This window comes from Hyaena hyaena, unplaced genomic scaffold (genome assembly GCF_003009895.1).
Source record: "Hyaena hyaena isolate Hyena2069 unplaced genomic scaffold, ASM300989v1 scaffold_226, whole genome shotgun sequence".
In the NCBI taxonomy this organism is placed as follows: Eukaryota; Metazoa; Chordata; class Mammalia; order Carnivora; family Hyaenidae; genus Hyaena; species Hyaena hyaena.
This window is the reverse complement of record NW_024080858.1, coordinates 1066061-1079492: the sequence shown is the minus strand read 5'-3', so window position 1 is coordinate 1079492 and position 13432 is coordinate 1066061. Positions and strand designations below refer to the sequence as shown.

The 13432-nt window shown below is 39.3% G+C and overlaps 1 pseudogene; it reads left to right on the top strand.

Moving 5' to 3' along the window:
• The first annotated feature begins 4965 nt into the window (after positions 1-4965).
• On the top strand, positions 4966-11742 carry LOC120239120 (annotated as a pseudogene).
• Positions 11743-13432: the final 1690 nt, after the last annotated feature.

The following is a 13432-nucleotide window of genomic DNA, read 5'->3' as shown; positions in this document are numbered from 1 at the left end:
TGCATTATTTTGACTAAAGAAAAAAAGCATTGTCTCTGTAGATTTTTATGGAGTACTCCAAAGGCAGGGTTTTCTCATCATCCTCTGAATCAACAAAATCGTAAATTCTACAGACCAAAGAGTAAAATAAAAACAAAATTAAAAATTGACCACACACACCTGCCTGCTTAGCTGTAACAGATGTGATTAATGTCACAATTTAGTACCTAGGCAATAATGAGGTACCCGAAGAGGACTTGGTTAAAGGTAAGTAATTCTAAATTTGCAGCAGTTTAATTTTTAAGCTAAACAATATTGTTCAAAATAGTAAATATTTTCCTAAATAATAATTAAAATGCCTTATATAGGCATGTTTTTTTCACTTCAATACTATAAATCCAAGACACTCTAGGGCTAACTGAATCAAGAGCTAGTAACATCAATGAGATATACCATGTATCTATAAATACCACTTCTAGAATTGTTATAATGATGTCATCAGAAAACACAATCCTTTCACACTAAATCTTGAAATTGCTAGCTGGCATCCCCTAGACTCTAGTAAAGCACATTAAAACTCAATGGCAAGCTAAATGTTGCATCCCCTTGTGGGGATGGATGGTGAACTTCTAAATGTACAACCTTCGATTCTAGTGGGCACGGTCTGAGTGTTTGTGTTTCCCCCAATTTCCTATGTTGAAATCCTAATCCCCAAAGACAATGTTATTAGGAGGTAGGGTCCTTGGGAAATGACTAACTCATAAAAGTGAAACCTTCATGAATGGAACTAATGCCCCTGCAAACTCCCTGGCACTTCTACCATGTGAGGACACAGGGATAAAACTGCTGGCTATGAACCAGGGGGAGCCCTCAGCAGAGTACAACTATGCTGGCAACTTGACTGTGGGGTGTCCAGCCTCCAGAACTTTGAGAAATGAATTTCTGTTATTTGTAAGCTACACTGACTACAATATTTTGCTACAGCAGCCAGAAGAGCTAAGACATGTAGAGTAATGGAAAAATCTACTTGGGTAATTTGAGATCACTATATTAGCCAAGAGTTGGAAATTACACGTAGAGTACATGAGAACTTGAATGGATAAAATGTAATAACTGTGACTAAAAATATTACATTTGCTATGACCAATAATGAAATATATTGTTGGCAACTTTGCATTAGAAAACTTGAAGGGGATGCCTGGGTGGCTCAGTCAGTTGAGCATCCGACTTCAGCTTAGGTCATGATCTCATGGTTTGTAATTTCAAGCCCCATATCAGGCTCTGTGCTGACAGCCCAGAGCCTGGAGCCTGCTTTGGATTCTGTGTCTCCCTCTCTTTCTCTTTCTGCCCCTTACCAGCTTGTGCTCTCTCTCACTCTCTCTCAAAAATAAATAAATAAACATTTTTTAAAAAAGAAAATTTGAAGGCATAATTCACTCAGGAAAATCTACTTAAATCAATAGGAAACTATATAACAACAGCACTTTTTTTGTATAAAGAGTGTCTTTCAGATGATCCACATTAGTTCACAAACATTCAGCCTGGATTGGTCAATAAAATGAAGGAAATTACTTAAGTGTTTAAAGTAAGAAAATGACCCCCAAAATGACACTAACTACTGTAAAATATACTCAAAGTAAAACTCTGTTCAAGTGAACATCACCAAAAGCAACATGTCCAACTCATAATGCTGACACCTCCACACGGCACTGGCAAATATCTTTATTACTTTCAGTTTAATATAACAAAGGTGCCTACTGATACGTTGCCTGCTCAAGTTTCCAGAGTCAATATAAAAGGAATAAAGCCCAGAAAGTATACACTATTATATAATACTTTCTTGACCACATTATATCTTAGAAATTATTCCTTTCTTATAACGTGTAATAGTCTTACTTTGATAAATTAGAAAGAACCAATCTAGATACCAGTAAATTTGACTAGTTTATATTTGGTTTATAAATAACAAATTAGTGGACAATGGAGACAGATTCTGTAACAGAGCAAAGAACTCACAAAGAATGTGAGAAGTGACGAAGTGTGAGATGGGGTGGCCAATGCAGGCTGAAAAATGATGATGTATGAAGTGTAGCTGAAAATCCCAAGGAAGGATGAAGTGAGATGGGCAGTGATCTTGGGGTGGTGGATATCCATCTGTAATGTAAAAAACTTTATCTGAGCAATTATTCGAATGACCAGGAGGAAGCTGGAAAACTGGTTGGACTGAATTTTGATAAATGGATAATATATAGCCTATTAAGAGCAACACTCAACAACTGAATCTTTAAACACAATATAGCTGTCTTGTCTTCAAATGATCTCCTGTCTTCATGTGACTGGAGTGATACATTTTTGGTAAGCAGTCCTCAAAGACTATAATCTGCCATAATTTAACCTCGAGAGGTGCATTGTTTTGAAGCTTAATAATGTCATAATTTAATTTTAATAAATCCTGGATCCCAAGGATTATTAATGTATTTTTAAATCTCAGTGTTGATTTGTTTTAAAGACAAGATAGTAAGCTCCATGAAGATATCTGAAACACTTCTACAGTGTCTGGCATATTGTATATGATCAAAAAGTATTGACTGAGTGAGTGGATGGATGGATGGATGGATGGATAGATGGATAGATGGGTGGGTGGATGGATGGATGGAGTCTAGATAAATCTGCGACCAAAAAAAGCTAAAACCACACTATAGGTTCTCTGCATTACAGTGTGGCACACCAAAATAGGTCAAAGAACATAAGCACCTGATGGGTTTTTCCGTACCATTTTTGGTGCCACTCATCAAGTCCTTAGACTACAGGCTGCTTAAGCCAGAAATTGCCTCTGTGGTACCATCAGCACCCACCCAGCTCTAGGGCTAATGCAGGATGAATTAAAAAAATTTGTTGATCCATACAAATTCATATTTATAACAATATTACATGAGAATATTTCATCTAATAATATTGCTCTTCACAAACCAGGGACTATTTTTAACTGTCTTTTTCTTTCCTGAACCATTTTAATCAATTTCTGAGCCAAACTGGCTATCTTAACTCAGCATAGTTTGCTATTTGAATGCATCTCTTTCATTTTGAAGTGTGTAAATATGGCCTGGTCTGTCTCTGGTCATCCTTATTCTCATCTTAGATTTCACATCATCCTTCATGCCAAACTACCTAAGACATTTTTGGTCCAGGTAGACATTGGTTTCATAGTCATAGGGATTGGGAGTTAATCTGACAATGATTATTGAAACATGAATTTTTAAAAATCTGACACTGAAGTAATAGTAGAGTCTTCTATTAAAATATAAACTTTTGGGGGGCCTGGGTGGCTCAGTCTGTTAAGCACCTGACTCTTGGTTTTGGCTCAGGTCATGATCTTATGGTTCGTAAGTTCAAGCCCCCACATGGGGCTCTGTGCTGACAGAGCAGAGCCTGCTTGGGATTCTCCCTCTCCTTCTCTCTCTGCCCCTCCTCCACTTGCGCCTGCTCCCTCTCTCTCAAAATAAATAAACTTAAAAATATATATCTATAAATTTTTAATTAATATATAAATTTGCTTCTATTTCAGCCTGTCTGAAATAGCCTTTCCATATTATGAACTCTGTATTTAATATTCTCACATTCTTTTACCATCACTACGCTTTGCTGCTATAAAAAGAATCCTAGTATCTCTTCTTTGCGTGTATCCACTTTGCATCTCTTTCCTCATGAAAATTTTATCCTAAAAAGCCCTCTGGTCATCCCTATTCCATTTCCACTTACACTGCAAGTAGTGAAATGGTTGTACCTCTCAAAAACAGGAGCTAGTTGGAAGAATGCTAGTAAGGCATATCCGTGCTTACTGCTAAAGAAAGAAAGATATAGAGATAGAGTGTTATCAGGGGAAAATAATTAACTACTTTTAAGAATTTAATAAAAACAGGGGCGCCTGGGTGGCTTAGTCGGTTAAGCGTCCGACTTTCGCTTAGGTCATGATCTCGCGGTTCGTGGGTTCAAGCCCCGCGTCGGGCTCTGTGCTGACTGCCAGCTCAGAGCCTGGAGCCTGTTTCAGTCTGTGACTCCCTCTCTCTCTGACCCTCCCCTGCTCACGCTCTCTCTCTCTCTCCTAGAAATTAATAAAACATTTTTAAAAAATACTTCATAAAAAAAATTAATAAAAACAAAAATTTGGGGTTTTTTTGGAATAACTAGGAATAATAATAGGAATAACTGGGGATAATGGGCCTAGCACCATAAAACATAAGCACTTTGGGGAAAAAGAAAATGACAGATAGGTCAGAGTACAGGGGGTAGTAAGGAAATCTAGAGTATATTAGATGCAGAGTGAAATTTATCCAAGATTTGGATTTCAAAGAGACCATATTGTTCTAATTCATCCTTATTCTACTCTTCACAATGGAAAAGAGAGAGTGAGCTGTCAATAGAGATCGCCTTTGTTGACATATTTACAGGATGGGTATGAAGAGGAAGTGGAGGATGCACAATGTCCCCTCTGACCGATTTTCTTGTGTCATGTGTCATACTGTATGGGGCACAACAATCAGTATGACCAGCATGGAGATAGCCTACCTCTGCTTGGGATGCAGCAGTCATGCAGATAGTCAATAGTCATGATATCTTCCCTTTGGCTGAAGACAAAAGAGGAGAAGGGAAAATCCTTGCCATACACAAAGGACAGATGGCAGGCTCTGCCTAAATATGAAAGAAGAAAACAAAGACTTAAAATGTACAACCTAGGCCAGTGGCCTTCATTACAAAAGGTTGGTTTTGAATTTAAGTATGTGCAATCTCTTCAGAATCTAGTAAGCAAGTGGTTTCTTTGAGAAGTAATCCTGAAAAGTACCAGGAAAGAAGTGGGGATTTGAAAATAGAGAAAGGAAGGCTTGAAAACAATTAAGGCTATGTTTTCAAGCAGGTTATAATGATTAGCAACTAGAATTCCAATCCCACTGAAGAATCAAAGGGGACAATGAGCAATATGACTCAGAGATGTCCCGAGCTAGGGATATTCACCCTCCATTTTTATCACGCATTGACCAAGAGCTACTCCCGAGGGACCTGAATTCCTCAGCGCTCCCAGCATGCCCCACCCACAGGCCAAAAACACTCCAGTGGCCAGAGAAGTTCTCACACAGAACCTCACATGCTTGCTGCACAAAGCAGCAAGGATATTGTGGGTACCGAGCAGATAGAACAAGACATCAACAATTGCTACACGTAATTCCATTAGATTGGACTTGAAAATATCAATATATTTATCAACTGATCAAAAATAAGCAAAGAGAAGTAAACTATCCTTGTATGAAAGAAAATGCTGCAGGTAAAAGAGGACTACAGCACTATTTTAAAAGAAAACTTCCTTTCTTTAAATTTCTTGGGCCTTTTAGAAATTAGTATTAGCTAAGGGTGGTGTTTACATTCTTAAATGGTTAGGAAAAGGAAAGAAGAAGACTATGACATGACATGCAAGATATCTTATATGATATGCAAATGTCAGTGTCCATAAACATGTATTGGAACACAGCCACATTCAGTTATGTAATATTGATGGCTATGCTGTCAATGACAGGGTTGAGTACTTGTGACAGAGACCCTAGGTGCTTAAAAGGTCAAGTTTTCTTCTCTGGCACTTCACAGAAAGTTTGCAAACTATAATGTAGAACCTGACTCAGTCTCAGGTGATCTTTGTGATAATAGTGATCCCCTAGGGTAGGGGAGGAGTAACAGTCTCTTTCTTTTATTAAGGAGAATTTAAACCGCTGCTTAGGTTCCATCAGACAGTCTCTGGCTTCTTGGACAAGGATACTGTTATTTTTTCCAACCCTAAATTGATCAGAGCAGAACAAACAGTCTCCCATTATTGCCAACATAAAACTTATGGTGTCTTGGCGGTAAAGCATGTTCCTTAGAATGAGATTCTTACAAATAGTAATAGAAATGGAATAAAGTTTAAGATTTAGAATCGCTGTTTTCTCCAATATGAAACGTCACACTTTGCAAACACCTGCTCCACGGTGAGTTTTTCCAGACGTAAATTCACACTGGAAACTAATGTTGGAACCTAATTTTGAGACAAGAGATGAAAAGAGACCACACCAAAGAGTGACCAGAGAAAGAGAGAGGACACCCCAGCAGGTGAGAGAGAGTTTAATTAATGCTATATAATCATCAGGCAGCAAGCTAATAAATTCCTGAAGGAATAAAGATTTATATAAATGGTTGGACATAGAGCAAAAGAATGAAAACTGGTAACTTTCATCAGATCCCAAGGGAATCCAATATGCCAAGTTTAATCTGGCACCTACCCACATGGTTGCTTGTTCAGTCCTGGAAGCAGGGACTAGATACGCAAACCAGGTCTTTTCCAGGGAGTGTTACAGTGATCTATGGGTGTGCCATCAATCAGCATCGCGTCCCTCAGGATGCCAAAGTCCATTCTCAAGGCCTTGTTTACAGGAGAACATCAGTATTCTCTGGGCACACACGTCAATGCACACAGAACTTTAAATAGCACAAGAGAAAAGTGTTCTTGGTAGTCACACAGCCTATGATAAACTTTGAAGTACAAATGAGAAGTGGAAGTGAATGTTAAACGTATGCCTTGCGCTACAACTTCATGAAAAATGAAATGTACAAGAAAAGTTGGATCCCTGCCATGACACCCATTACAGTGTAGACGAAGGCTCTGACCTTTTGTGTTATACTTACTGTGTTTTTGACACATTTAGTCAATTAAAACGGGTGAAGTGTAATTTGTTTTTCTTAAGTTTAATACAGCATGTCAATAGAAGTTAACCAAAATTTATAGTTGGAACACTAAAGCTGCCACATGCACTTAAACAAATGAACACAATTTATCATGGTTGAAATAAAGAGAACATCACGGGCATTTGACTTTATACTTCACATAAGCGTGTTGCCAAATATAGGAAAGCAAGCTCCTTCTCACACTTCCAATGGAAAAGACATTTTAGTTCACATTAAATATTGGTGTGAAAAGTCTGGCAGGTATCCAGTCCTAAGGAGTGTTAACGTTGGCACTTCCACTGTGTACTTTTACTATAAATTGTTGTAGCGTTTATTTGACATGGAATACCCAAAGGATTGATGAGCAAAGAAAGGAAGATTTTTTTTTATTGTGCCATATTACCTTTTTCAGACATCTATACTAAGCCTTTACATCTTCAAAGTCTAAACAAGTAGCCACCTGTATTCAATCGGTGCAAGATATTTTTCATGAAACTATAGCTTGCCTTTTTATAAACCTATAAAAGCACACATTTTCCATTTTATTAGTCAGCAAAGCAGTGGTGGATTTAATAATAAAACGTATAAATGCAGTTTCTTTATAGACAGTGGAACTTTTTTTTGCTTGTTTAAAATGCCTTGAGAACAACCAAATTTATTTCACAGTTTCTGTCTCTATCAGATAGAAACAAGTAGCTACAATTTTGTATATCTTTACATTAAAAAAATTCACCTAGCACTCAGACCATTTATATAGCAGCCTGCAGGCTCCTAAAGATTTAAGAGAAACACAATACCGCTAAGGGAAAATTATCTGCTTCAATCAAATACACACATTTGGTTTTGACATCCATAATATGTATGTCAATTACATACAGCTACAGCAATCCTGCACTTTGAATTTCTAAGAGCAATTTAAAATAAATTTGTGAGTCTTTTTTAATTAAATAAATATATATATACAATATACACAATAATTAAATATATATATGCACTGAATCTCGCTGTTATAAAATGAAGTTTTAAGAGAGCAACAGGTAACAAATACGACATTGGTAAGATTTAAAACAGTGGTTCGCCTATTGATGAGGGAGACGTAGAAGAGTATGCTGGAGGAAGAATGAATTGTTACAGCCTTTTGGGAAAACAGTCTGGCAATATCTGTTAAAATATAAATCACATACACTTTTCAAATCAGTGTCTCTGTTACTGGTAACCCAAACCATAGAAATAAAATACTAATATAGAAGGATAGTTAATGCAGCCTTTTTTAGGGCCAGGACAAAAAATCAGAGAGGGGGGAGAGTGAGGGTCTGTTAATGAGTAAAAATTTTTAATAAGTTGTGGTAAAAAAAAATTCCATGAAATAACATGCACCAATTTCAAAGAATTTTACCAATCTATAATCAATGATTAAAAAGATTTCCACAGCACATTTTATGACTGCCTGCCTTTGGCCCCTACAATATTAATGAAAGAGGTTTTTATTTTGTAGTGATTTAAGCATCTCATAATTAGTTCCTAAAAGAAATGTTAGATTCTGGGGCACATGGGTGGCTCAGTCAGTTAACCGTCTGACTCTTGATTTCAGCTCAGGTCATGATCTCACAGTCATGAGGTAGAGGCCCATATTGGGCTCACACTGACAGCACAGAGCCTGCTTGGGATTCTCTTTCTCCTTCTTTCTCTGCCTCTCCCTCTCTTTATCTCCTTTTCTCAAAAATAAAAATAAATAGGGGCGCCTGGGTGGCTCAGTCGGTTAAGCATCCGACTTCGGCTCAGGTCATGATCTCACGGTTCGTGGGTTTGAGCCCCACATTGGGCTCTGTGCTGACAGCTGGCTAGGAGCCTGGAGCCTGCTTCAGATTCTGTGTCTCCCTCTCTCTCTGACCCTCCCATGCCCATGCTGTCTCTCTCTCTCTCTCTCTCTCTCTCAGAAAATAAATTAAAATAAATAAATAAATAAATAGACCTTAAAAAAAGAAAAATATGTTAGATTCACCATAAAGTAGAGAAAGTAGAGAAAGTTAAGAAAGTCTTAAGTTCTGGGGAAAAAAATAAAATAAAATAAAATAATAAAATAAAATAAATAAAATACACACACACATACAAAAATGATTTCTACAATATGCTATTAAATGAGAAAGGCAAGAGACGGAGATATATATATTATCCTACTTTTCTAAACCAAACAATACCAAAATATTTGAATACATATATAACTCTAAATGTATATAAATATATGTAAACATGTATATGAATATAATCACATGACTACAAATTAAAGTAAGTCAAGATACATACCAAGTTACTAACATTGATACCTAGAGTTATTCAGTTGGTGGGAGAAGAGACAATGAACAAAAAGAAAATTGCATTTTTTAAAAGTTTGTAAAGAAACAACAGAATTATTATATGATCATCTTTCGCTAAAATCTTTGGGGAAAGGAGTGTATGTGTATATTTCTAAAAATGGTACATGAATATGTTTCCACTCATATGTGCAATAGGAGAAACTTAACAGAAGACAATGGGGGAGAAGAAGGGGGAAAATAGTTGGGGAAAAGGAGGGAGGCAAACCATGAGAGACTCTTGAATGCTGAGAACAAACTGAGGACTGATGGGTGTTGGGGGGAGAGGAAGGGGGGTGATGGGCATGGGGGAGGGCACTTGTTGAGATGAGCACTGGTTGTTATATGGAAACCAACTCGACAATAAACTATAAAAAAAATTTTAATTAAAAAGCTTAAAAAATTAAAAAAATAAATTAAAAGATACATGAAACAATAATCATCAAAACGTTAGAAGGTATTTTTCCTCAACGTGCAGAAATTTTGGATATTTCCTTTCTCTTTTGCTGGCTGAGTTTTTAAACAATGATTAAGATTATATATGATGAAAGGGCTATTTTCATTGGAGAGAAAAAACTAAGAACTCTAGAAAGAATAGACTAGCTTAAATTTCTCTAAATATAAATCTCACTCTGGGAGAAATGTTTAAGCCTTGAAATGCAAAAAAAAAAAGAAAAATTAATTTAAAAAATCCTTACTTTTCAAAGGGAATAAAAAAGGGAAAAAGTCATGAGGGAAAGGATGTGGGGTGTGCTCCCAATAGGCCTCACTATCCAGTGTCCCTTTTTTGATTGTCATTATGAGACTGTCCCTGTGTTTCATCTGGACAAGCTGGCACAGAGAATAAACCCTGAATTTTGCATTCTCCTTACAGGTAGGAATGCAGGAATGTGCCTACGTCCTGCCAGCTGATTCTAAGCAGAAGAGAGGGGTGCCGTCCTCGGGCCTAGACCGTGGAAGCAAAGGAGTGAGTCACATGCAAGCACACGGGCCGGAGCAGGCCCAAGGGACTATAGAGAGTGAGAAAAGATAACAAGGCTGTCCTCTCCTAACCCTGACTGCTTGTGCTTGAATTGTCACAAATATACTTTTATTTTTTTCAAAGCCACTGTTATTTTATCCTTTATGTTAACTTTATGTTAACCGTGAATATACCCCACGACAAGAGCGTTTGGTACCTAGACGCGAGCTACATTAACAAAACTTAAAATATTAAATATTAATTTAGCGGTCCGTTGGTGAGCAGCAAGAAAACAGATACTGCAGCCTGGAAAGTTGGTGATCCTTGTTAGGGTGGATTCTGCGGTAACCTGTACTCTCTGATTAGCCTGGACTATGATATCTTACAAATACAAGTCACAGGCAGATGGAGCTTATGAGTGAGACAACCTGGGGAAAAACTATCAAAATATTGGTAAGAATTGGCTTTTCCTTGCCAAGTTTAGCAGTCCTGCAGGAGAAATTCCTTCAAGAGGATTAGAAGATATTTCTGTAGAGGCAGATTTGGCAGGAGATAAGCCTGGCCCAGTCCTCTCCAAAACAGCACCGAGAATGGGGCCAAGTCTAGAGGCAAAGATAGGGCCCTTTTGCCTTCTCATCCAAGATTCCCCTTTCAGATGACTAAAAGCAGCCAAAAACAAAAATTGGTTAACTTAATCAAAGAAAAAGAGAATCCCGGGGCACCTGGGTGGCTCAGTTGGTTAAGCATCTGACTCAGGTCATGATCTCATGGCTCATGAGTTTCAGACCCACATCAGGCTTTGTGCTGACAGCTCAGAGCCTGGAGCCTCCTGGGGATTCTGTCTCTCCCTCTCTCCCTGCCCCTTCCCTACATGCTCTCTCTCCTTCTCTCTCTCTCTCTCTCTCTCTCAAAAATAAACATTTAAGATTTTTAAAAATGAAAGAAAGAAAGAAAAAGAGATCCCCACTTAGAAGTAGCTTCTCAGCTCCTTCTTAAACCTCTGTCAGGTTCAGCCTACTCGCCTCCACTCTAGCCTGCACCAGGTCTATCGTGATGACCCAGAAGTCTTACATGGTGTTCCCCTTGGCACACAGCTCCCCCCACCCCCGGCCTTCAGCAGCCCCTGAGACACGAGAGCACCTGAAGCCCGCATCAGCTCCTCAGCCTTCGGGGTGGTGGGAGGGGTCAGTGATAGCAGCTTCCAGGGTGGTCTGGGCAGCAGCATAAGCATGGTCAGTGGCTATGGTGGGGCCAGGGAAGGGGGCAGCATCACAGCTGCATCAGTGAACCAGAGCCTGCTGAACCTCTTTCAGCTGGAAGCGGACCCCAATATCAGTGCTGTGCGCACCCAGGAGAAGGAGCAGATCAAAACCCTCAACAACACTTTTGCCTCCATCGATAAGGTTGGCACCTGGAGCAGAAGAACAAAATTCCAGAGTCCAAGTGGGGCCTTCTGCAGCAGAAAATAACTCAGAAGATAACATGGGGACATGTTCTAGAGATACATCAACAACCTTCAGCAGCAGCTGGACACATTGGACCAAGAGAAGCAAAAGCTGGGGGTGGAGTTTGGCAACAGAGGACATCAAAAGTAAGTACGAGGAAGAGCTCAAAGAGCATGCAGTCACTGAGGCTGAGCAGGGCAGGGAGCTGTCCATTAAGTACACCAATGCCAAGCTGGCGGAGCTGGAGGCCTCCCTGCCGTGAGCCAAGTAGGACACGGCATGGTAGCTGTGTGAGTACAAGAAGCTCATGAACATCAAGCCGGCCCTGAACACTGGAGATCGCCATCTACTGCAAGCTACTAGACAGCATGGAAAGCTAGCTGGAGTCTGGAATGAGAACATGAGTATCTATACTAAGACCACCAGCGGCTGCTCAGGTGGGCTGAGCTCAGCCTACAGAGTACTCATGAGCCCTGATCTCAACTATGGTTTGAGCAGCTTCTAGTCTAGCTTTGGCTCTGGCGGTGGCTCTAGTACCTTCAGCTGTGACAGCTCCTCCAAGGCTATGGTTGTGAGAAAGATCAAGACACACAATGTGAAGCTGGTGTCCAAGCTGTCTGGCATCCTGTCCACCTGAACAGCCACTGTGGTCCCTCCCAGCCACCCTGCTCCTGTGGCTGCCATGGAGCCTTTAGGGGAAGGAGCTGTGCTGGGGAGTGTCAGAAACTGGAAGACCCATCTGAAGCTCTGCCCCAGGCCTCACCAGTAGGAGGAGTCCATTGCCCTGGATACCCCCGCTTGCTCATATCCCCAACTAAAGGCCAAATCAGGGAGCCTGGGTGGCTCAATCATTAAGCATCCAATTCTTGATTTGAGCTCAGGCATGATCTCAGGGTGGTGAGATCAAACTCCACATGGGTCTTGGGGCTGGGCATGGAGTCCACTTGAGATTCTCTCTCTCTCTCTCTCTCTCTCTCTCTCTCTCTCCCCGACCCCTTCTGCCCATCCCCTGTGTATGCTCTCTTTCTCTCTCTGTCTCTCAAAACAAAGAAACATATAAAAACTAAAAACATTTAAAAAATAATAATAAAAGCCAAAAGCCAATTCAAGTGTCTTTTCCCAAATAAAGCTTCAGATGATTCTGCCAAACGTCACGAAAAAGAAAAAAAAAATGTACAAATACACAAAATAATAAGTAACAAAGGAGAAATAAGTTGATAAAATTTCAAAAATCGTGAGTCCATACTTTGTAATTCTATGAAAATAAATTTGAAAACTCAGCTAAAACAGTCAGTTTCAATACAAATACATTTATCAAATTTGACCTTCTCTGTCCAGGTATTAGTTTTCCATTGCTGCCATAAAAAGTCATGACAAACTTGTGGTGTAAAACACCATGTATTTATTATTTTATAGTTCTTAAATCATAAATCCAGTATGGGTCTCATTGGACTAAAATCAACATGTCAGTAGGGTATTTCCTTTTACAGAGGTTCTGGAAGAGAATTTGTTCCTGGCTCATTCTTGTGTTGGTAGAAATTGTTTTCCTGTGGATGTATGAACAAGGTCCTTGTTTTCTTACTGGGTGTCAGTTGAGGGCTATTCCCCGCTTCTAGAAGCCACCCATATTCCTTGGCTCGTGGTCCCTTACTCCATCTTCAAAGCCAGCAACAGTAAACACAGGTCAAGTCTCTCTCACATTGTATCTCTCTGGCCCAGCAAGAAAAAGTTATTCACTTTTAAATTCTCAAAAAATGAGGCAGTTTAGGATAATCTCCCCATCTGGAGGTCCTTACCCTTAATCACATCTGCAAACATAACTGAGTCATAGATACTGGGGGTACTAGGGCATGGATATTTTGGGTGCCATTGTTCTCCTATCACAGATTCAAATATGCGTTTCTTATATTAAAAATCTTGGGTTAAATTTCAAAAGAGAAATGGAGAACTGC